Source organism: Vidua chalybeata, chromosome 1, assembly GCF_026979565.1.
Source record: "Vidua chalybeata isolate OUT-0048 chromosome 1, bVidCha1 merged haplotype, whole genome shotgun sequence".
NCBI classification, from domain to species: Eukaryota; Metazoa; Chordata; class Aves; order Passeriformes; family Viduidae; genus Vidua; species Vidua chalybeata.
The window spans coordinates 50,350,167-50,377,177 of NC_071530.1; the positions used below are offsets into that span (position 1 = coordinate 50,350,167).

Consider the following 27,011-nt stretch of genomic DNA (forward strand, 5'->3'; position numbering starts at 1 on the left):
GAGCTAAATGGGCATTTCTCAGCTAGTGAATATCCTTCAGAATACAGAAAAGGTTTCAGGCACAATCATTTTTTATTGAACTTTAAGCAGTAAAATACAAAAGTGAAACAGTAAAACAATATAAAATAAATACACAACTTAAAAGAGAAAGTTGAATACCTTAAAATAAACTTATTGTTCTACCAAGTCCAGCTCAGTTTTACAAAGTGAAGAGAAAGAAACATTTTACCTAAATGCCTAAATAAATAATTACATTCTCTCATCTCAGTTAAGACAACACAAAGACAACATTTTGATCCCTGCCATCTCTTTGAGATGTTTTTCCTAAGAAAAATGGATGACATTAGAACTTATCAAATATGCTGAATATAAATCTATCATAATCTCAGTGCAGCTCATGGAGCAGTTCTAGATCACTAAGCATAGGGGATTTTTTTTTTCTTCTGTCCCTTTTTTTCTTCACTGCCTACCAGCATAATGGGCCCTCTTGCCCTTTATGTTATATTGTTGTGTTAGTTGCTTTTCCTACTTCACGCTGAGAGAGCTGCCTAATTAGGAAGACCAGAGTCAGCTTCTAGACTATTGCTGTTTAATGCTGTTATTTTATCTGTTAATTAATGTGCTACTCTTGGCAATCTAATTAGATTTTTTTACTGCAGAGATAAGTCAGTGAAATTACAAAGAATTGCAGGAGGAGAAGGCTGGTGAGAGACTCAGAAATATTTATTGCTAGAATTACTTATGTGTGATGTTCATGTGTTTGTCAGTGTCTCATCTTCTTCCACCCATGCCCACAATCTTATCGGGCTTTTGTCAAGAAGGATGTGGTTTATTTCCTGTAAGTAATTCTTATTCCTGCCAGTGAGTTGTTTCTCTTCTCCATCTCTGTCTCTGCCATGTCCCTTCTTTTTCTTTCCCTGCTTCTTCCTCAGTTTTACTAACAAGGCTCTCTCTTTTTATGTGTTGGCATTTCACAGTGACGTGCCTTAAAGTTAATTTATAACTTTTGTGAGGTCATACAAAAATGGCACTTCGAAGAGACACTTCAACAGGGTGCATGTACTCACAAGAACTGAAGTCATAAGTCTTGCATTTCCTCACAACACTATACAAATATGAAAAAGAAACGTGAAAGACATTGGCCAAACCAAGCTTCCTTCAGAATTTAGCACTCATTTTTCTGGTTGTCTTTTTACCTGTTGCCTCCCAGGGACCAGGAAAGTTGAAAGGCTGGTGGTGTGGCAAATAAATTAAGATCCCACTGATTAGTAGTGCTCACAACTTTCAGGACTCACTAGGTCATTTCTCTGAAAGCACTTTATATTAACCTTGAAATTACTGAAAAATAATTTACTACAGTCAGCAGAATTTGTGCTGTGCTAACCAGAAGATTCAAAGGACACATCTGATCACATTATTTTACTTTCTATACTTAGATACTAAAACCGAGGATTTTCTTATTTTAAACTGAAATAAACCTATTTTTACTATTTTTAAATAGTGCAAGCAACCATTTAATTAGTCTGATTCTTCTTGTAAGCTGTTGCATATATCACAAATAACAATTTTGAACTTTTGTTAGTATTCTTGTGCAGGAATTAGAATAATATCTAGAGGTTTCTTTTGACATCCAAAGCTATGAAATGTCTAGAACTTAGAGGTACCTTACTTTTGTCATTAAAATTAATAAACACTTTAAATATGACAAGAAATTAAATGGGATCAACAAAATGCAGTATTCTTGTAAGAGCAGTTTATACAGTTAGATGTAAGTGTTTGGAATTGCTGAAGTATTTAATATGTCAGATTATACGTTATCATGATGAGCTGGGAAATGGGACATTAGTACATCTTGACTAACTGGAAACTAAAGTGTTTCATGATACTTCTTTATTCTCCATCATTCAGAGCTGGCTTTTCTTCTGGAATCTTAAACAGATTCCATTTCATGCACAAAATAATAATGCTGAAGATTCTAGAACATGGCCTAAAATGCAATTTCATCATCACAATGAATCTATTACCAGTAGTATAAAAACTACAAACACTTGTCATGGGCGATTATATATTATCGTAAATTTTTTTCAGAGTTGGCTAGGGAATTAGATCAAATTTCTAACAGTTGGATGAGAAAAAATAAGATGGCAAACAATTGGCACCACAGTCTTGCTTGATTTTCAGTAGCTTATGCTTTGGTAACATGCTAATGAATCCTATATAATTCTTTCTAGAAATTATTTTTGCTCATTCCTGCCTATTAAGAGAGCTTTTATTTTTAAAGCTAAGCATTTTTTAAATGACAGACTTGTTTCTGAAGCAAAATGTTTTTTATAAAAAACCATTAAAATTTTAAGGTGAAAAAATGGAAAGTTATATAAAATGAAAGTAACCCCCATCCCTCTGTAAAATCCAAACTATTATACCAAATATACTAGCTGATTTCATAGAAACAAAGAAAAAAGTAATTTAATTATTTTTATTTTGTAATTACATATGGAACACTTTATTTTGAATTTTAACTCTGATAAAATGTGGGCTAGTAAAATCAGCTCTAACTCATCTCACATCTCATGTTCTGATTAGAGAAACAAAAGTGCTTCTTGCATAACTGAAAATTATGTGCTTTACTGAGCATAATTTCTATCTTCATGGGTGGCATGTAGCTTATTATAGAAAAATATTTAAAACATAACATCAATACCAAAGATAAAAATGACTTTTCAAAATATCTGACATGTAAGGTTTCTGAAGCTTGGAAGAAATTATTTTGATCTAGATTTTTCTAATTAGCAGTGGTCTGTTTTAACAGTTCTGCAAATCCTCAATATCCAGAATGACAGCTAGAAGGGTTTTCAAAATTAGGAAGAGATGCTTCTGTCTATAAGACTAATAAAATAAGAATCTCTATACATGTGTGTGCCTCGTAGATACATCCCTAAGTACTCTGATGTAAATAATTCCAATAATTGTAACAAACAGTCTCATTTAGTCTAAAATAAATATTTCTATCAAAGACAATGATCTCATCAACTCCTTCAATAAACAACAAAATGCCTCCAAACATCAGATCACCTTGCCTCAAATTTTAGAGGAAAATTATGTCCTTTTCAGTTTGATGTGATTATTAACATCTTGGGTATAGCACATTTATAGAAACAGAAAAATTTCTGACATTATTCTGCACACCTCTTTCTGTCATTTTACCTAAGACAGTTATCCTATTTATGGCTATTCTATAAATATTGCCGAGGAATAACTTCTCCATAGATATTACTGAAAGTTTCTGTCCTAGGAAGAAAACATTTGTCCTACAGAAAAAACATGAACATTATTCATGTTGTGAACTATGCTAAAACTTCCAAAACTTAGCACATTTACTTCCATCACTGATGGAGGTAAGTTTTGCCAGAATCTACAAAACTTCTCAGAGCAGGTGATTTTTTCCTGGCCCATTCCAGTCACAATTGCAATTTCAGCACTGCATGAATGCCTTGAGGTATTGGTCCAATTCTAAATGCCGTCTTAGTAGGCAGGAGCTGAGTAAGGCTGATATACAGGATATTGGTACATCCCAAATGTTTTACAGTGGGAAGCAGGTTGTCAGTAAAGCTCCAAAGAATGACAGAAAATTATCTTGTGTTCCAGCATTTTGCCCAGACTTCAGCCACATCTCAGGACTCTGAGGTGTATTTCTCCTTTCCCACTTATTCTCACATGTAGCTGCACCACCCCTTTCTTGTTTCTCCTGGGTACATAGAGGTGCAAACCTATTCTATGGATATTTGGTATGCACATTAGGATATACCTTAGAATCAGAAATACAAGACAATGAGGCCTTTCACAATCAGAGACAAAGCAGACTGTCTCAAATTGTTGAAGACATCTTTATTTGTTTCAAAACCCACAATGGAATATACAGGGAAAGGATGATTTGAGTACCTCTCTAGCTCCTCCTTAGTATTCTCTATCCTCTACAAAGCTAAACTTTGTGTCCATTTATGCATTTTAATATTTCATATTAAAATAGTACAGATTATGATTTCTGAGTACTTTTCAGAAATAAATATACAAAGACTGGAGGCCCTATAATAATATTTCAGAACAATTGCAACATGCAAGGGAAATGATTCTTGCCTGAATTATTTTATTTTATAACATTATTAAATTATCTATTAAATTTATTGACTCCTCAAATAATTGAAAAAAATCTTGATGGAATACTTCTTGATGGTTCACAGAGTATTCTGATGCCATATTCACAAACTAGCATGTACTCTGCAGTGTTAAAGAAATGTGTTCTGACAGCAGGGAAAAGAATTCTAACCTATAACCCCACTCAAAATAGATGACTGACAAACAAGACATTAATTATTAGAACAGGCTATATTATTAGTTTGCAAAATAATAAATGTATTATAAATTTATTCTGACTTATATCGCTTACTTTTTCCACCCTAGTGTTATGATTGGTAAGTCCATCATAGTACTAGATTACATACTATGTTGATTAAATACTACATTGTTTATCTGTTCAGGGTAAATATCAGTAATAGAATAAGAAAAATCAGATAGAAAGAAGCATCTGCATCTTTGAAATCTTCCAAAGTTATTACTTGAATCTGTCTCTACATACACGCCACCCCTAAATGTCAGTGGGTTGGGGGTGAATAAAGGGTTGGGAGGGGCCATAGCCAAGATAGCTGACCCAAACAGAGGAATATTCCATTTCAAATGACATCAGGCACAGCAAATGACAGCCTAGAGAAAGGACGTGGAAGAGGCAGATGTCTATGGTTATGGCATTTGTCTTCCCAAGTAACCATTAGGCATATTGAGCCCAGTTTCCTAGGCTGGACATCTTCCTGCTGATGGGAAATAGTGAAACATTTCCTCTTTTTGCTTTGCTTGTGTGTGTAGATTTTTCTATTCTATTAAACTGTCATTATCTCAGTACATGCATGTTTTCACAGTCCTTACATTTTTTTTCTCTTCTTGCAGAAGGGGGAAGTCAGAAAGAGGCAGAGTGGGTACACCCATCACAGTCTCCAACCAACCTTCAGTTTTATACTGCAACTATTTTTTTCTGAGAAAACTTGATGTGCTATCACACATTAGCAATCTGATAGTTATTGTTTCAGAGGATTGAAGTCAAAATTCAAATTAAAATATAGATATTTATGTGGAAATTACTTCTCTTAGAATTAGACTTGATTAGATACTAATTGCACTGCAATCAGAATAAACAAAAGAGAACTAATACTTACTTTAAGACTTTTCTGGAAGTCTGGCCATAAAACAGGGCAGAATTCTTCTTTGAAGAAGGGAGCATTCTGTCTTGTGAAGCACCTTCACCATGTCTTATACAATCTACTTTTCTTTGTTCCTTTCCAGATCTATTCTTGACAGTCTGTCTAAGGCTCTGACCTATGATGGCCTCTTCCTCCATTTAAGGCTCATAGGACAAATTTAAAGTGGTTCATACCACATAGTCTCAACAAGTGAGTCCATGTACTTACCTGTCTGTCAAATTTATACACTAGATAAATAATTTTCAGCTTTAACAAGATGAACTAAAAGGGTGGAACATCTAATATATATGCTCTCAACTATGCATGAACAGGGTAGTATCTCTTCTTAAAATTCTCTGTACAAATATATTTCTTAAAAAATTATCTGTTCACCTTGGAATAGAATGAAACTGTTTCTGATAACTACCAGGAATTGAAAAATTGTGCATTTTGTTCTACTGTCTGCCTTAGGGTGTATATATATACACACACATGTATGTGTGTGTGTCTATATATATGCATTTAGACATAGATTGATACTCAGGAAAGCAGATGGGAGGAGGTATTTGTCATGTCTTAAGTGCCATTTCTTATCATGCTTCAGCAAGTGTCTGGGTACTGTGGGACTTCTCTCTGCTTTTCTAATGACCAACAGAGGATTCTTAATAAAATAGTAGATGATAAGTTTATAATTAAAATATGGAAAGAGATTTATCCTGCAACATACTGAAAAGAAAATCAACTTCTCTTTGTCCGTTTCTCATTTTAAATTCTTCCTTTGTGTAGTTTAGGCTACACTCAACCAAAATCCTTATCCCCATGAAAATAACTACTACCACCACCACCACCACCACTAAGCTACTAGACAAGATTAAATCTTATAATTTATACATTCTTCTTTGAATATACTGATCCCAGTACAACACTTTCTGTCTGAATCTATAGTTTATAAATCACATCTTTAGCCTTATTGTTCAAAATCTTATTTTTTTCTTGCTCTTGAGCCACTAGAGAGCATGTTAGTTGTTCTGACTCCAACTGATAATACCTGGGGCCTGAGAATATGAATATTTTTATAGCTTAGTGATTTATTACATGCATGACTTTCTTTGCTGAAGACAGTATCTAACACTAATATTTTGTATCAGAAGCATTCAACTATATATACAAATTGAACATCAGAATAGCTTTTTCCTGCTTCTCTCTTTCTCAGGCTTTTATGACTACACACCATTTGACAGTCCACAATATAAAAGTCCATGAAGAGATAATTGAAAACAAAATGTAGTACAATAAATATATCAAACATTGGACTACTACTACTGGAGGAAGAACTTACAGACTACTGAGAGACTGCAGATACACTGTACCTGGTAGGTGGCAAGTCTTCAGGGAACACTCAGATATCAGTGAAAGAAGGTTTTTCTGGCTATGTTTGCTATATGGATGCAAAGAGACATGTACATTCTAAAAATGTTATGCTTTTTAAATCATAGAGTCATCATAAATTCATTTAGGATGGAAATGACCTCTAAGACCGTCAGGTTCAGCCATTAACCTAACACTGCCATCTTCATCACTAAACCACGCCCCTAATCACTACATCTACAGGTCTTTTAAATCCCTCCAGACATGATGAATCAAACACTTCCCTGGGCAGCCTGTTCCAGAGCTCCGTAACGTTCTTAGTGAAGAAATTTCTCCTAATATCTGATCTAAACCTCCTCTAAGGTCATTTCCTCTTAGCCTATCACTTGTTATCTGGGAGAAGAGACCAAGACCACCTTGCTACAACATCCTTTCAGGTTCTTGCAGACACCACCTCTCACAGCCTTCTCCCAAAGGATAGTTTCACTGTGTGTCTAAGTTCCTCTATAAGAGGGACAAAGCCCACCCTGTCCAGCTCTTCTCTGTGTCTCTGTTTCAACATAACCACAAACAGATTAAACTGACAAGTGTTTTCTGACATAAGCTAATAGTGCAATTTTCCTATGAGTACCTCAGTTCTTACATGTTTTCCTGCATTAGATGTATATAGTTTCATTTTCTTTGTAAAATCCATATTACTTTTGGACAGCCTCCAAATGACTGCACTGGTGTTTCAGAAACAAAATATCTTAAGAATGTGGATATTGCTATTACCAAAGGACATACCATAATAAATCTCATATCTCTGATATGACTGGTACTGAGCTGCTAAAAAAGAGGTAATCCTTTGTATAAATAGGCTTTTTGGATTTCTGATTACACAGTGCACACAGTTGAAGGATAATGTTATTCTTACAACAAAGGTAAACAACAAATATCTCATGCCTATTGAATTGCAATGTGTTATTTTTTTTTACTTTTTAAATATTTCTCTCTGAGCAATCATAATAAAATGGCAACCCAATGATTTATAATACATAATGCAATTGAATTGAATCATTAGTACTGATTCCAAGAAAAAAACCTCAGAATATTATCAGAACTTTTTTATGCTTTGACACTTTACTCATAAAAATAAAAAAGGAATATGTTAAAACCAGCTTCTTTTCACTACGTAATACATAATAATATGACAACACACGCAAAATTTAATTTCTACTTGTGAAAAATTTCAAGGATTTATAAATGTTCATTTACTTTTTCTGTGTGTGTATGCAACTAGTGAACTTCACAGTGTTTTTAAAACGGGACATTTGCTTGGGTTTTGTGATAATAGAGAGCAAAGAAACTTGGCTGTCCTTTGCTTTGCTCTTTACATCTCCCTTGCTAAACACTAGAAGTACAGGGACCCTGGGAGCTCTGTTTCTTTCAAGACAATGTACCAGAATTTTATAGGTAGTAGACACAGCTGTGATGCAAATCTAATGGAAGTATGTATTTATAATAATATTAATCACTCATTCTGTGAAAAATACTCCTTCTGTATATAAATCTATGGGTAACTATGCCCTTTTTACCAAATGTTAGCAAGTATACATTAGCATTTCAAATAAGAGCATGACTTATTTTACCACATAAATGACAGAAGTCATCAGAAGCTCATAGATCCTGCTGTTCAGAACAAGGGTATAAAATACAGTACGTAAATGACCGTGTTTTCCTACTTAATGTCATACATGTTTTAGATAAATATTATTTACAGACTATGCTGGTATTTCAGTTTAGCATAGCTAGCATTTGAGTCTAGTGGAATCTGCATCTTGCTTACTAATTAGAAAATCATTAATAAGTTTTACAAATAGTGAGTGTTTTGTAAAATCTGAGGGTTAAAATGAAATAGAATTAAATTGTTCTAGGATAACCACAAAAAACTCACCCAAAATTGCAAACAGAGCATTCCTTTAAAGCCATATTCAATAAAAAGGAATTCTGAAAAACAGAGTCATTTTTGTAAAATAAACACAAAATCTGAGAAAATTCCTCTAGAGGAATCAGAATGTTTTTCTGCATCATTATTCCATGGCAGAGATGAATTACTAACTCTGCACAGCCTGGGGACAAGAAAAAAGTACAGGATGGGAGCTGTGATCTGATTTAGTAACATATTTTGTTAGTAATGCTAGAAGCTACTTTGGATTTTTCAGAGAATACAGTGATTAATTGGTTGCTGTTCTGAACATTATTAGGCATTTTTATGCTACTTCTGTTTGCCTACCTATATCACCAGTATAATGTTATTATTTAAAAATCTGATTGCGCTGAAAAATTGCACTAGAAAAGTAAGAAAAGTGCCAAAGAAGTTCAATAAAACACATTAAACAGTTTTACTTCTCTGAAACATTTCTGTCATCCAGAGGAAGTGCTGAACACTATGGTCAGGCAGTAAAAGTTTAATTATTATTATAAGCAAACTGCAGTAAATAGATGTAAAGGGACCAAAGACTTCAGCTTATCCAAAACACTGCCAACAATGCCTTCTGTGAAGGAAAATAACCTCATTATGAATGCTAGTCTCTGTCTTTACGTAGGGCAAATTAATGGGAATTTTTATTTTCTAAGAAATGCTAAAAAAATTTCTTCATTCATTAAATTCATAGCTCCGGAGTAGAAATATAGAAAAAAAACATGAAGATTATTATTAGATATACACAGATGTAAGAAAACAGAAAAGAAAATAAAGCTGCTCCAAATTTAACTTTCTGTGTCACGAAATTATGGTTCTTCCAAAATGAAAACCAACTGATATGAGTACCGAATGACCTGTATGAGACAGTCAGAGACAAAGAAACAGAACCTCCAATTTGTTCCAAAAAAAGGGTATAGTTTTAAATACTTCTTTTTAGGAGCACTAAATGTGATGCTGTACTAACAGCGCAATCCTAATTGGCACAGTACTTAACTCTGATTTGGTTTATGTTACATTTCTGTAAAGAAAACCTTAGGAAGGCTAAGAATTAAACACCTATCACTTAGCAGTAGCTTAAATAAGGCCACCAGCAGTTTTCTTATATACTTTTTTATTTCCAAGAATTTCAATATTTAAGTTTTATTTTCACCTCTGAAATGTGAAGTATCCTCATTATTTTGCGCTTTACTCACGTCGGATCAGTAACTTTGTAGGAGATAAGCTGGTCCTTTGGCCTCCTTGAGAAGGATCATCAGCTCCTTCTCCAAGCTCTCCTTCAGAGCTCAGGCTCTGAAGAACAAACACCTGGAAGGTGCTGCTAATGCATTGGCACTTCCGTTTTTCTGTCACAGTCAGGCAAAAACATAATTAATGGATCCCATTTTAATAGCTGTGTGACAGTCACTCCTGGGTTCATGGTCAAAGCCTATCACAAGTGCTTGTACAGTAACATGAAAAGCCATTCTGGTGTTAGCTTAAGTACCTGGGTAAATGAAATTTTGTGAAAAAAAAAAAAAAAAAAAAAAAAAAAAAAGAGATAGCAGAAACAGGACAAGGTTACATACAAAGGTTTAAAGGAATTAGAGAAAACACTGAATGTAGCAACTTCAGAGAGATGCAGAAAAAAATCACAGTGCCTCCCTAATGAAACTTTATAGATTTCAAACATTTATGCTGTCAATGTGCAGCTGGTTTTAGAACAATCCTGTTGAACATTAAGCTGCATCAGTATTACTATTGGTCCTACTTTGATGGTTTCTCTTGCAAAGTAAATAATCATCCCTGTAGGTAACAAATGCAGGTCACTACAGTAAAGCCTCATACAAAAAAGGGCTTTTCTAGTAATCTGGGCATCTTGTTAGGATATATAGGCCATAACCCATGTAATTCTTTAATCTGTGACTCATCTGACATTGAAAAGCAAATGTTGCTCAATTAATGCAACATTCTGGAGAAACTCTTTTTAGTTAAATATCAAGAGAGTCAGAATAATCCTTTTATATAGGCTGAAAAATTGAAAACATTTAGGAAAACTTTTTCAATGCAAAGTTCCCAAAATTGATTCCTAAATGCTGACAACTCTTTATGTGACTGTGTGAAATGGCACATATTTACTATTCCAAGCATTTAAAACAAGCTATGTGCGATATTTATAATAAGGTTTATAGGCACAGAGAACTTTGAAATTTTTTTTTTCCTTTAAATCTAGAAAAATCAGACTAAGAAGTTTAATATTAGACATGTAAATGTTGATAGCAGCATTACCGTTCTCATCATGTAACAAGACCGGAAGATTAAATCTTGGTACACTAGTCTTCATGCTGGAAGGGAAGGCCTAGACATCATGAGAAAAAAAAATAATCCTCCTTCCTATTATGGAGTTTTGGAAGAGAACTGTAATAAGTATACCATGGAAATTTCGATGAAATAAATGGGATGTGGAAATGCTCTCATGTCCCTACTGCTCTGAAAGACACGAAGCTGACAAATAAGGGTAGTCATGAACTGAAAGGTCCACCTATGTCTCTTACACATTAGCAAAGAATGCAACAGAGCTTGACTATTTTCAGCCCCAGAACCTTTACAGAACTGAGGGCTGGACACTGGCATGACAATCCAGCCCTCTCTCAGCTCATCCATGGATCCCCATACTACCAGCACTAATGTAATTCTGGGAAGCATTTGATCTCATGTTGTTTGAGAAACAAGAGCATGTACTGGGATATTATGAATTGTTAATTTGGTTTTGAGACTAAACAACTAATGGCCAGCTTGATTTTCTTCTGTTTATTTTAAATTTGTAGCTCCACAGGTTTATATGGTTTCAATATGCCATGCACTAATTGTTAGTATGTTTTCATTATGGCATTATTGTTACATATTTTAAACTTTCAAGCACTAAGCAGGTAAACCAAATTTCTCCTTATGTGTCATTCTAGATTATGTCTTATTGACAAAACACCAGATTGATTCAAGGGTCTTACTGCATTGACTGTACTGATTCCTTTGCTTTATTTCTGATAGTGTTTTGGTTCTGGGATCATAACCTCTTTTTCTTTTCTTTTTTTTTTTTTTCCTTCCACAAGACCTAAGTTGTTGTCTTCAACTGGCAGACTAAAATGTCCAACTCAGCATATTCTGCTCTGAAACACTTGGACAAAGTTTTTTTTTGGATTGCAAATGACTACAGAGCTTTGAGGGGCTTTGTGCCTTGCTAAGTGTATCCTGAACAAGCAAGTAGTTACAAAAGCTGGTCACGGTTTTTTAAAAAGGGATAATACACCGTTGTAAATTTTCAAAATTGAATAAACTTTTTTTTCTTTCCAAATTAGTATACTGTCCTCAATATAAATTGTCAAGCTTGTTTTTCTGTGAAGCTTAAAATCAAAATGTTCTTTCCTCAGGAAATGCCAGCTTCTTTTTCCACCCCATCTGAGAAAAATAATTAACATTTGCAATGTTAACAGTCAAAAATGAATAACAGATATTAATGTCAGTTTTATTGGTTTTTTTTATCTGTAAAAAGTCTAATTAAATTTTAAGGTTTGATTAAATGAAACATATAAATCCAGAATTTGAGATGTAAGATTCAGAAACTTTAATAGTGACTTTTTTCTTATAAAATTCAGTGTTGAGTAAAGTGTTTGTTAAAGATATGAAACAACATCTAAACAAAGCTGATTTACTGTTAAAGTCAGAAACTTTGGGAAAAACCTACACTTTAAATCTTTAAAGACAACAAAAGTCTAGGTCACTTTGTACCATAAAGTTGTTCACAAAAGTATGAAAAATCTTGAAAGAGGCTGAAATAAATTTAAGCAAAAAATCTGACAAAGAGAAGGAGCTGAAGACTGAAAATCAATGTATCTGAAGACAGAGATAGAAATTGGGAGTACTTGATGGACAAGATGATGAAGGACTCACATCACTATTCCTTATAGAATTGGGATTCAATGTGGCTGCTGGAGGGAAAAGGAAGAAATAAAGAATAACATTTACTTTAAAACCATGCATTCCTCTTCTCTGGATCTAACTTCTGCCTTATCCCAAGAAGTTGTGTTATCCCCACTGGTTGCATAATTCTGACCCTGAACTGAGTATAGATTATATGGCCATATATATTACAAAAATTCTCTAAAAACAGCAATAGTTCTCAGGTACAGCAGGCTCATTGTGAGTCTCTTCTGATAATATCTGAACAAAAATTCCAGTGTTAATTTCTTGAGACTCAATGCAGTTTACAATCACATAATACTGATTCTATAGACAAGTAATTCTTGAGTTCAGAAAACTGAGTCAATAAAAAAAGTAATGCCAGAAAGCTGAGAGAAACAGACTGATACCCTTTGAAAAAGCACATGCAAAAAAAAAAAAAAAAAATTAAGATACATTCTATGCTAACATTCTTAAACAGCTGAATTGTATAAGCTCTACTTTTGAGCTCTGCAATGCAGGAGAAAACATGTACAAAGCTATAAAAAATGAACTATTGCAATTTTCTCTGAATGTCCTAAATAATTTTGTTTGTGATTTTAAATACTATATTTTTGTTAAGCTGTCAGCTACAGTTTTACTATTGTTCCCTTAAAGTCAAGGGAAATGGCACCTCAGTAAGAACAAGGAAAATTTCTTTGAAATAAATTATGGCACAAGTTTAAGAGTATTTTGTTATTATTGGATTTAGTATGGGTGGATGAAAATTGTGCAGCAGAATGTTTTTCAGCGGAACCTGATGATTTGCTGATTCTTTGACTTAAAACTGTCAATAGAAAAATGTAGAAAATCCAAAGATAAATCGCATCAAAAGCTGATTCTAAAATGTGTGACAACTAGACAAGAAGATTTCTTACTTTACAGAAAAAGATTATTAACTGTTAAGATATTTTACTTTCTTTATTTTACAAACGAAACTCAGTCATACTAAGTATTTTCAACTTTTAAGATGCAAGACAGTAAAGTAAGTTAAAAAAATAGGTATTAAATTTCTAGATGGCCTTTCTCCCATAGCTGAGCTGTAAACTTTTCAAAATTATCAGAATTTATTAGGAAAGGAAAATAACTTTCAGCTTGTCCTAATTTTGGAGAGGTGCTTTTCCAAGGTTCAATGGGATTTGAATTGTTCAAAGTATTTTTCCTTCAACTCAAACTAAGGATTCTATTAGAAACATAGAAACTTGCACACTCAAATACAAGAATAATACTGGCTTTATACATTTACTAACGTAAATAAAACTCAAAGTACATGGAAAATATACTTGAGCTCTCTCTTGGGTGAAATAACCTAGGGGTATGTGCTTGTCTAGCTTGACGAAATTCCTCTCTACAGCTGGATTTAATAAAAGGAAGAGCTTGGTTTATTCACAACAAGTATTTAATGTCTGCATTATGGCAGAAGATCATTCCCCTATTTCATCTGTGGAAAATGCAGTGCTACAAAGAGAGATTTCATTCACTGTGTCTGCAGCTATCCTAAGACACAGCTGTCAAACCTAGGGTCAGAATTAAGTTGGAATAATGTAAAATTAAAGGTTTTCAGAAGAATTGCCACATAACTCAGAGTTGTGTTTGATTTGAAGTCTTGCCTGCACATAACACATGAAAATGGTGTAAGCATTTAATCATCACTGACAAAAAGCCTTTGGTGAGATGCCACCAGGTCTTACTAAAAGTGTGCAGTGGAAAAACTTCCAACAGACTTCTTTTCCCTTTGTTACCACCAAAATTTTTTCAAGTTAGTAGAAATCTTCAGCAGTGTGCACAATATGGTACTATCTTCTTCCAGTTTTCAAATTGGGTGATTTCTATTATGACCTAGCTTAGGCTTACAGAGGCATGCTCAGTGCCTGGGCAATTATCCTGCCAGTTTTCCTCCAAAACCAATGCTGTGTACAATTAATACTTGTGATTAGTTACATTAGAACTAACAATTTCAAAAGCTTCCCCCTGAAGTTGCTATGAATAATCTTATTCCTACATTTATGTAAGTCCTTTGTTGAGTTTTGAAAGTGGTGAAATTCTGCCGAGTTTGAAATTTATCATATATCCAGAACCCAACATTTCCAAAAATTGTCCACTGTCTTATACCCATATTATAGAAAGAATTTAAATGATACTGAGGTACAAAACTGCTGATTATGTAAATAGCTCAACTCAAATCACTCTAACATTTTTCCACAAGTGAGGACTTACAGGTAATGAACTTTTACTCACAAGCTGGACACAAAATGTTTATCTAAATATATGAAAAGGATTGTACATTTCTGCTGTCATTCAAAATTCAGAAAAATTCCTGAATGTTCCCTTGTTTTTCACACTGTGCTTATGAAAAATCAGACAAGGAAGGACCAGAATCAGGAAACTATAAACAATTAAAGCAATGAGACAGAAGTCATAGCAGAGACTTTTGAAAAAAACAACTAAAAACGTAAAGGAGAGAAAAATTAGGTCAGTGAGTGAAAGGTTGCAATGATAAACAGCTGAAACACGGGCTTTATTAGGTTCCTTTTGACTCTCTTGGAACAGCAGGCAATAAAAGGGCAGTACTGAAGATGATTATTAGAACTGTTGCATCAGTTTAAAAACCATTTACTGTAAGACATAAGATCAACAGGCATTTCTCATATCACACTATTGCCAACATCCTCTACCACAGCTACAAAAACGTCCTCCCACCTTGAAGAAAATGAGCAACTACCTTCTCTGGCCTGTATATATTTATTGAAAGTTTGCTTCTCTTTACTGATTCATCACCATTTAACAAAATATCCTGGGTCTGACTCACTGGAAACAAAGATAATTACCAAAACAAATCACAACAAAAACAGCATCACCAGCCTTGCATATAGGTTTGGTACAAAAATTGCAGTTCTTCCTAATCAATTTTTAAGGCTCTTTTTAGGTAAGGAAATTATTGACCCTCCAAGGAGGGTTTTTTAATAGCTGTGGCTTTAGAAAGCCAGTTTCTCAAGTTCTTCAATTTACTTAAGACCAAGAGGACAATTAAAGACATATGGTCTATTAGAAAAAAAAAGTAACAAAGAACATGTCCCTACTAAAAGAATTAAACTCCAATTGCCTTGCCAATCTGGAAACATATAGATAGAAACATTACTATGCAAGAAAGTTTCTAGAGGATTTGTAGGATCAGAACCTATCCCATAAGCTATTCATTATTTTTAATATTTATTATTTATTAATAAGATATTAATTATTTTTTAACAATAATCCATATGAAACTTTTAAATGCTAGTTGATAAAATCTGAGGAATATACAGAATTAGAATGTATAAAAATGACTTTTTTCTCATTTTTTGGATTGACTTACATTATTTTCAAAATTTCCACAGCTTTCTTCATTATTTAAAGATATATTCTTAAATTTTAGGATTACTGGGCATTTATGTGAAGAGTTAGGTTTTCTTAGTTTCTAGAGAGTACAGGAATGGCAGCTGCTCACTTGGAAACAGGTCAGACTAAGTACCTGAAATAGCTATACATGCATATGATTACAGGTCATATAATATAACTTTATGTTCTTTTTAATGAATGTAGATCTTTCAAGCCACCATGAAAATGCAAAGACTACACCCAAATTTGAATGTGCATTTTCACTTTTTGCTTATGGTTGCCATTTTGGCTTGTACCTTGTAATTGTTGCTTGACTGAACGTTTGCAAAATGTAAAGACAGAATTTCAAATTGATGTGCATAAACTTATGAACATGTTTAAATTTTTCCTGCAGTATTTAACCAGTTTCACCATGAATTCCTAAAGGATAGTCAAATTCTAAATGTCCTGTGAATTCTTAATCTTTAAAAGACAGCTAAATCTTTTTCCCACATTTCTACATCCATTTTACTACTTTTACACGCACTATAAAAAAGAGAGGTCACTGTAAAGGCTTTAATCATCTCTGATGCACAGTGGCATTTTAAAAAATCACAACTATTGTTATTTAAAGGATTTTCCTTCACCTCAATCTGCACCAAGTACAAACAGCTACTTAGTAAGTGAACTCTAACCCTTTTCTCTTCAATGAGCAATTTAGGAAGCCATCTAAATATCTAGGTGAAACCATACACAAAAGTACTTCAATTTGAACTATATATTCAAGAGAAAAAAATTCCTTTGTTTTGCATTACAGTCAGAAGAAAACCAGACATGGTCCAACATCATGGAGCCTAAAATATTGCATCAAATATTCTAATAAAAAGGGCTACATCTGAATAGAGCTAACATTTTTCCATACATATTGCATGGAACACTTCTATTATGAATTAATAACTTGTGCCAGCCTAAAAAATACTTAGACTAAAAGAAAAGCAGCAAAGAATCCAATTTCAGGAAGCTTATGAGACATCTGATGCCCTCATAACCAAAGCCATTGATTCTAAGATATTGCTTAGCTAAGCCAAATATTTGTTTATTTTAGTATAATTCACTGGTACAAGAAATACACCCAAGAGTTTGTTTGACTATTTGTTTTCTTATGGGCTTTTAGCAACAGAGAATTATTGGGCTGGATGGATGTCAGCAGGACACTGTAGGTAGCTTTACCTCATTCTCCAGTTAGTTGCACCTGCAGGAGAGGCTGGACAGAAAGGTAAATGTTCCTTCTTTGGATGAAGACACCATCAGGAAAGTTGAAGGTAAGGCAAAGGTTGGCAAAGCACTGTCTCAGAGTGGAATGATGTTGGGAAATTTATGCTGCTCCAGGGAGGACTAAGAATTTAAGAGAATGTCTAAATATTTGTACACCAACAGAAGCAGTATGAGAAACACATAGGATAAACTGAAAGCTCTGGTCTTGTCCCAGAGCTGTGAGGATACTGGATCTGTCGCCTGGATGGCCCTGCCACCTGCACTGCAGAGAGCTGTTCTCCAAGATGGAACCCTCAGACCTCGGTTATAGCTTCTCATGCAGAGCTCTGGGCATAACTAAACATAAATGTTCAGTTGTGTTCTGTCATGCTCTATTCTATTCTGTTGCCTTCTGTTCTATTTCATTCTATTCCATTCCCTGTGCTCACCATGAGTCGAATAACAATGCTAATATTTGTCTGAAATGTGAAATGTATATGTCTCTGAAAGACATATAACACAGAAGTTACAACTGGAAACAGGATTTAATTTTATTTTTCTGACTCTGTTTCAGAGACAATGCTCACAAGCATTAACACAATGTGCATGTGCAGCCAGGAGCAGGACAATGCATTCTTCAGTTTACCTAGAAAAGCATCCCCTGCAATCTGGCAAGGGCAATTAACAGAGCTACAGTGTTTAAAAGGTATTTGAATAATGTCTTTAATACTATAAGTTTTGGCCAACCCTGAATTGGCCAAGCAATTGGACTGTCATAGTTTCCTTCTAGCTGTACTCTTTTGTTCTTTTGAAGGAAAATAGCAGCAGTGAGTGAACGGTGAAGGGACGCTTATTGGCCACTAGAGAAGGGCCATACAATGTCACCTTCCTGAGATGGAAAAACCTGAACTTTTTCCCTGTTTAAGAGGATTCAGGGAGAAGCTGGCATCACAGTGATCTAACTCTCCAAAGGTATGCTCACCACGATGAGAACCCAGCTTTGAAACAGGACTGTCTAGAAACATAACTCTCTATAGGGATATACTACGTATAAACACCAAGGCTTGTTTTAACCTTATAAAAGCATTACTATGAAGAGTTAAATTTATTTTTTCTTGTCAGTAATGTTGACTTTTTTGATAGGTGTACTTTCTAATCAGAGAACACTAACCTTTGGCAGAGAGGAAATGAGAATTTACTCACAGTAAGACTCCACTTGTCATGTCTAAAATAAAAGATACAAATGCATCATCTTCATCCAGACTTCTGAGAAAAAGAATAAATTGAACTGAATCTGGAAGTAACTGCATCCTTAATATATTGTATTTCAGACATTCAAGAAAACGAATACCAGTGAGGTTCTTCAGGCTCCAAATCAATGGCATAGAATCAAGACCTATAATTTGAAATATGATGATTTTTTTTGTTTCATGAGGAAAAAAAAACCCTACCTGATTTCTCTGGTGAATAAGTCACCATGGACAAATGGATCAATTACCACTTACGGGAATACAAGAAAATAATGCTGGGCACAGCCATCATGAGCCTTCATTCAGGCAAAAAAAAAAAAAAGATTAAAGGCAAGACCGTTGTGATTAGACTGAAGTTTTTGACTGTAGTTACCCAAATGCTACTATTCTTTGTGAAAAAGCACACTCTAGCTCTGCTTCTGGTTTTGATGTTTTCAGATGGTTATGAAGGATATGTTTTAAATCTCCATCTTCTATTAACTGGTTAGAGACCACTCTATGGAGGATCCCTTCTGTGGTGTGTGTGGGCAGTTGCTGGAAAACCAATTAGAAAACATTAATCTGCTATTTTTACACAACAGCCATATCTGACTTGAAAAAACATTCCTCAAATCCTGCAAGATTTTATCAAAGTTGGCCATAAATTCTGTTTATATACTACAGAAAAGTTTTCCTTCATTCCACAGCAAAAAATAATTAAAATAACCTTTTCTAACAAGCCAGCTGCTTGCATCCTTCTAAAGGAAATGATGAATGATTAAAAAAATATTCAAGTGTAATTGAAAACTCTGTAGGAATATTACTGAACAAGCTTGTTGGTCATGTATTCATACAAAATATACTTGTTTTTCTCTGACTGATTGTCATGGTTTAACCCCAGACAGTAACTAAGCCCCATATAGCCACTCACCCACTCCCTCACCAGCAGGATTGGGGAAAATAGTGGCAGAGTAAAAGGTAGAAAACTCATGGGTTGAGATAAAGATAGTTTAATAAGGAAAGCAAAAGCCACAGGCAGAGCAAAACAAAAAATTCAATCACCACTTCCCATGGTCAGGCAGGTGTTCAGCCAGAAGAGCAGGGCCCCATCACATGTGATGGTTATTTGGGAAGACAAACGCCATCACCTCAAACATCCCCCTCTTTTTCTTTCTTTCTTCTCCCCACTTTGAATACTGAACAAGATGCCATGGAATGGCATCTGGAATGTCCCTTTGGTCAGTTTGGGTCACCTGTCCTGGCTGTGTCTCCTCCCAGCCTCCCATGCAGCACCAACTTTCTCATCAATGTGGCTGTACAAGAAACATAAAAGATTTCAGTTCTGTGCAGGCCTTGCTCATCAACAACAAAAAACATCTCTGTATTATCAACCCTGTGTTCAGCACAAATCCAAAACACAGCCTCACACCAGCCACTGTGAAGAAAATTAACTCTGCACTGCTAAAACCAGCACACTGATTATATTTTCATTGCCAGCTAACAAATGAACCTGTAAAGAATATACATGGTTGTTGCACTTCTCAAAGCTGTGGTGCTTGAAAATATCTGCCAGTAGTCTCATTACAATTACAAGTGGAAAATAATGGATTTTTCCTTTTTTTTTTTACTGGGTGCAAAAAGTTGAGAGAGGAAAAAACCATCATATTGCATCAGATTAACAAAAAGATGAAGAATAAAACAAACTTTTTTCTACTAAAAGTTCCTTTTATGTCAAACCTTTCTGAAATATTTGATTTAGAAAAAAGTGTTAAAATTAAACAATAAGGTATTCAGAAATAATTTTTTTGTTTCAGCCTGAATCTTCTGATTTTAGCAGTTTATTTCTTAATGCACTAAACAACAAAACACAACTTTTTAAAAATGATTTTAAAATTTACATGGCATCTATTACCAAAAGTGGCCTATGTTTGTCAATTATAACATCTGAGGGTAATAAATGGACTGAAGCACGTTTTCACTTATTTTTCATGCCAGAATACATGAAAACGTTTATAGGAACAATCACAAGTATTCTTTCCTGGAGAGGTCATAGAGAAAAAAAATCTTTACTGAGAATACTTATAAAGACAGAGGGTATTTTTGTTCTTAAATTACAAAACACTTCTGTTAAATGACTAACATGACCTGAGACTATCTGGAGGATAAAAGTTGTCCATTTTCATGACCTTAAGAAAAAACCAAATCTCTTGTCTGACAAAAAGGTAGGAAAAAATACACTAACAAGGAAGCAGACTTACCAACACAAATTCAAACAGATCTTTAAAAGTTTGCAAAGAAAAAGTTCACATTTCTTTTTCCTCACTCTCCATAGTTTAGATATGAGTATTCATCCATGCACCTTTAATGTCAGATAGAGAATATCAAGCTATGTTTGCCACTGATGAGCTGTGAAAATGAAGGATAAAATCAAACACATAGGCCTAAACAGATAGAAGTTCCCAGGACAGAAATTATGAGAATTTAAGAGAAAAGGGAAGAAACAGCTGGATGCTTAGGAGAACCCTTTACTGTCCAAACCACTGATACAAGGAAAGCTTTTGTAGCTCACAGTAGCCTCTGTTAAATTATTCTTTTAGTTCTGTTTTTCCCCCACATTACAATCCCTGTATGTTCAAAGAACTGTCATTTACAGCAAGTTAGTAAAGTTTCTAGAAATATTATATGATTTCACATAATGAACACTTTAAAATTATTCTTCCTTTCTGACAGTTAATATTTTTATGAATTTTCATCACTTTAGATGGATGGAAAAGTCTGATCAGAAAACTTAGTGGCACATTTATTGTAAGTAATAAAATATCAAAAGAAGAGCTAGGAAATTTTATGCAGATTACTGGACTACATAAGTACCTTCACTATTTAGGCATATATTCACACACATACCAAAAGTTAAGGAGCAAATAGGTATGCATATGTTCATTAACACATGTTATTGTTTATTTTCTTTTATTTTCCCCAGGGTATTTCAATAGGAATCATGACACTTCAAGGGACTTTTTTTTAATGCTATATGCTGCTGAAACAAAATGTCCAGGGTATGCCTTTTAATCAGGACAAGTAAAACTTAATAAGACTGAACAAAAGGGAAATAAAGCAGCTTTCTCATCTACCTTCAGTAGTCATTTTGTTATTTGGATGCAACAGATTATTCTGGACAACATGGAAGTTTCTCTTTTAAGTGTGTATGGCAACCATGGGGCACAGTGAATGAGACTTGAATAGTTAGTTAGTGCTTATAGCATGAAACCAAGCTAAGCAGATTTCAAATAAGTAAATTTCCTAGCAGCTAAGTATAACTAAATGCAGAATGAACTGTCAAAGGAAACAGTGTTTTAACTCAAAGTCACCGCACGCAAACAAGATTAACTACAACAACCAAAAGATCTGTTCAGCCCACAGGTTTTACCACTTCAATACTTCCTAATCAGTTCTTGCAAATATTCATTTGGCGTACCCCGTAAGAGCACCTCAAAATTTTATTTTAGTTCTTGTAACATGATTCCATGACCAAAATTCCGTTCACTTTACTATTTGTAGAGTAAATGCTCACCATAAAAAATTTCATTATTCCATGAATAACCATGGGACTGTGGTTACTATTTTTCCTTCTTTACCCTCCCTCTCTAAAAAAAAAAAAAAAAGCAAAAAACGGTCACCAATCAAAAAACTGAAACAGTAACATTTGACATTGCAGTACATGTATTTGAGCTAATATCTGAAAAAGAACAGATTTGTGAATACAGGTCATATGACATTTGTTCAGGCCCACTGCTTCCTAAGTATTAGAAAATCGAGCTGGTCAGTAAATGTAAACAGCTTGCCTTGCAGCCATTTATGGAGCTTTATAATTGTTCCTGCCTTGAGTATATTGAATATTTGCACAGCTTTCTGCCATCTCCAGGTATTGTTTGTTTTTTTTCAAGTATATCCTACAATTCAGAAGTGAGTCATCTGAAATTTGAAAATTCTTATCATCAAATGTGCAATTTTACCAAAAAGATACAAATCTACTGTTTAGAGACAGAAAATCAGCACAGCCATATAAAAACTCCTCTATGAATAAAGGTATCATGAGTGTTTTCCACTCAAATGATTTCATGACCCAGAAGACCTCTTAAAGCTGCCTTGAAAAGCATAGCCAAAGCCTACGTAATTATATGCTTATTGCCCTTTTCTTGTAGGCATTCATCTGCCACAGGATGGAGATTAAGGAAACTATTCATATGGCAATGATCCTGCAGAAGCTTATTATGATCTTCATGAATCAGTAGTAAAAGTACTATATTGTAGTTTTCATGGCCTCCAGATGCCATGTCTTTGCTGCCTGTCTCAAAAAATTCATAAAAGTGACCATGGTGGAAGATCCATGTCATGTGCCATTGCTCACTTTCTCCAAAAGATCATGGATAATATTCGGCCATCAGTTTTCATTTAACTGATTTCAGTGGATATTTTGACTTTGGTTCTATTGCTTTCTTCTTTGTGACTTGCTTTTAGATATAAGCTGTTACTTCAAGTGTAAAGACACTTTTCCCCTTTATGATTTATACAACTCATGATTTTAAAATAAAAGCAAAAGGTTTCATTGACCAAAAAGTGTTTTTTTATGTTATATAATAGTCTATTTGCTGTGATTTTTCAAGCTTATTTTGCTCATGAAATTTCTCCATTAATTTAGCTATTAAGCAAGGTCTTTACCCAATATTAATATTTTTTTTTAATAAGATAGAGTCAGTTTTCCACTATAGAAAAAATAAAACAAACAAACAAACAAACAAATTTCATTCTGAACCTTGTTGTAGAGTAAGGCCCTAATTATTTTTTGGCTACTTGGGTGAACTCTTCTGATGGAAGACAACCCTACAGATCTCATCTACACAAAATACAGAGATGAATTTTAAAATAACAGATTTTAAACTTTAAGCAAACCAACAATAAAAGAAGAAGATTTGGTAACGCTATTAACTTCTTCAGGGTACAGATGTGAAGTCTAATTGCTCTCTGGAGAACACACCTCTTTTCAAACTCAATTTGCTGGGCAAGGAAGGACATGGATTTTAACCCTTGTAGAAAAAAGTTAAATGTGTATTTTATATACATATACAAACAAAATAGGAATCCGAAATATGGCAATTAGTGACCTGATGTTTGAATAAGCAGTTCAATATAAGGAAGAATTTTTCTTAAAGGTCTGAGGCTAATGACCCGGTTGCAGCATTGTGCAAGGAAAGAGTTTTAACAGTCAGTGTGCATGGCTTCCCTTAAATTAAACCTTGCATGCAATGTGGGAAAATCCGAATTTCGTTGCTGCATCCTAGGTTGGTTCAGTTGGGGCTTTAATAATGTTAGTTAGCCGGTTCTATGTATCCCCCATTTTCCCCCCGTGATGGTTTGCTCCAGGTTGTCTGCCATTGGAACTTTCCCATGTCAGTCTTGTAGTCACCCCCTGTTTGTTCCTGAGAGTTCCGTGTCAGTTACCCTATCCCTGTATTCTTATTCGTCCCAGAGCCCTGTATCCACCCCTGTTGTGTTCCTGTTGGCTGCTATGGTCCATGTCACTCCCCTGTTGCCTGTCCCCATTGGGCGAGGGGGGCTTCTGCCCTGTCTGCCCGCCCCCTATATAATCCCATGCTTCCTTTGTTTCATCTCCATCTTGACCACACGCATGCGAGGAGATAGGCGCCGCTCCAGCCACCATGGCAGCCACGCGGGAATAAACTTTCTCCAGCCACGCAGGACAAGGTGTGCCTCCTTCGTCCCGTTCCCTCCTCCCAGCGTCGGCCACAGAACGCATCAAACCCACGTGGAGGCTCAGCGCTAGAGCCTCCGAACCAGCGGCAGCCCCAGTCTGGCCGAAGGGGCAGAGCCTAACCGGGCTCCAGAGCCGCCTGGGACCGGGGAGAAGAATGCAACGACGCATTTTGTATCTGAATATATCTAAGTAAAAGAATACATTAATTTATGAACTAAAAGGAAAATTAAAATGGTGATATATTGGGCAGCCTTTTATTTAGGTAATAGTTCCAAAAACTGGGGCAGATTTGACTAGAAGCTGGTCTTTTAATCAGGCTTTTAGAATTGGTGATTATCTAAATGGTTAGTTCCTTAAATGACAGCAGGATTAATCTGCAAATCACACTGGTTAATGACAGTGCTTATATTTATATGCAAATATATGCACTTCTAATCATAAGGTTAAAAACTTGGCCTCTGCCAAAGGACACATCTACATGGAAAGGTGCAGCATTTACACCTGGCTACAAATAATTCATTTGAAGACAAGCTGGGAATTTGTAAACAATACTCCCTGATTACAGTATTCATACCAAAGGGCTGCCTTCCTCTCTCTTTACACAGTTATTTTTTAGTTTTCCTTCTCAGCCACTCTGCTGCTCTCTACTGATACCATTTTGGGAGCAGCCCAGTTCCTGCATGTAAAAATCACACTGCATTGTAGCAGAGATGTTGAAAGAAAAGTCCCTTTACACATAAAACCAGAATATATTATTTTAAATATTCAAATTTAAAAAATCTCCAATGATTACTGAAATAATTTCTAATTTAAAAAACAGACCAGTAATAATCTATCACTAAAATTATGAAAATATATTGGGCCATCTTAGTTATTCTGTGAAGACACACTTTATCAGTATTTTTATGGTTCCATACATTGTGTCCTTGGTAGAGACTTTTTATTCTCCTCCAAAAGTTCAGCAAGCAAGCAACTTTTCATCAAACAACTAAAACAATTTTATCAGCAAGCTGTGTTTTTCTTTTTCTCACATTTACTTTAAGCCTCTAAAAGTATCTTGTTGCATACCTACAGCATTTTGTCTATTAATTTCATCAAAATATACCATTTTTATATGTAAATATTGCAGTAAATATAGTGGGTTTCTTGTTTGATTCTGCTACATTTTATTTTGTTAAAGAGAGCTACATTTGACAGTAAACTAGATATTGGTTTCTTGTATCAGATGCCTGAATTTGCATTTGAGGTACAAGCAAGGAGGTATACTTAGAAGCGAGTATTTATTATGATGAAAAATTAGCCATGCTGTAGTGTTTGGTATACATAAAACAGCATGTAAAACATTTTAGCAGTATGATGGCAAACACTTGTTTATTAAGAGTCATGTACTGATTAATCAGAGTTGTACCTAAACGTCAGAAGCTCAATTCTCTTTGAGTAAAAATTACCTTTAGTGTAACCTACAGTTCCTCAGATAACAGATATCATAGAAACATGGAACAGTTTGGGTTGGAGCAGACCTTTAAAAGCCATCTAGTTCAATCCCTCTGCAATAATCAGGGATGTCTTCAACCAGATCAGGTTCCTCAGAGCCCCATTCAACCTGAGTTTAAATGTTTTCAGGGATGAAGCATCCACCATCTCTGTGAGTAAATTCTTAGAGTGTTCTAGAACCTTCATTGTAAAAAATTACTACCTTATATCTAACCTAAATTGACCCCCTATTAGTTTAAAACCATTCTGCTTTGTCTTATTGCAATAGATCATGCTCTTGTATTTGTGCAAATTTTAACAACCATGTGTACCCTCAGTACAGCAGCACTAATACCATAGCAAGTTTGACTTGATTTCTCAACTAAGTTCCAGCTGTTGGGAAATTCTCTGTGATTCAATATACATTTTTAAAACATTCATTGTATGGAAATAAGAAAAATAATATCAAAACTCTATTCCTCATGGTTCTATTGGTGTTGAAAGAAAGTATGGAGTCTTTTGACTATCTAATCAAATAAAAAAACCCAACAGCTGTTGTTTCAACAATCACAGCTGGTTTTGCTAGTCAGGATGGCAAAGGGCTCCAATGGGTCTTATGTCACCCAAGGAAGTCAATGGTGAATCTTCCACATTTTATTCTAAAGTCTGGTTATTAAAACACAAATCTCAAATAACATTTTCCAGCTAAAATACCAACAAATCCAGGATACAACTTAAAAAGTACATAGAAATAGGATATCATAAACTCAGTTTTGCAGGTTTGCTGACTTAAGCACTGGCTGGATTGAATTGAAGGAAGGGCATAATTTCTTAAACCATTATTGGTTCGGGTCGTAGCTACAGAAGCACTTGTACCATTGCTCACTAGGATTTCAGAAGAAATTCTGAAGTCACATTCAAATACTCAACAAAATATCTCAGAAAAACATGTCAGATATTTAGACAATCTGAGCTATCCGAATAGAATTATTTACTACTTTAATTTTATCTCTCATATCAGGCAAGAAATTACACCCTGTTTCCATTTTATCTCTCAAGACACAACATGACATTTGTTTGAATATGATCTCTTCCTCAAATGTGCCAGTCAAGCTTATACAATAGCCAAAGCCTTCTACAACAGAAACCATGAAGATGAAAAGAAGAAACTTAAAGCAGTGTTGCAATTTCCAATGTTGCATCTTCCAGAGAAGAACAAACAATCAGCTCAGAATTAAAGTTCCAACAAATATTTCATGAATAAATATTTCAAGAAGCCCTAGGTAACACAACTAGCAATCCCGGAACAAAGGTAAATGTCTTTGACATCTGGA

The 27,011-nt window shown here is 34.7% G+C and overlaps 1 protein-coding gene across 1 annotated transcript in view; it reads right to left on the minus strand.

Moving 5' to 3' along the window:
* Positions 1-27,011, minus strand: part of CNTNAP2 (contactin associated protein 2) — a 1,037,491-nt gene that overhangs the window by 555,244 nt on the left and 455,236 nt on the right. The window lies entirely within an intron of this gene.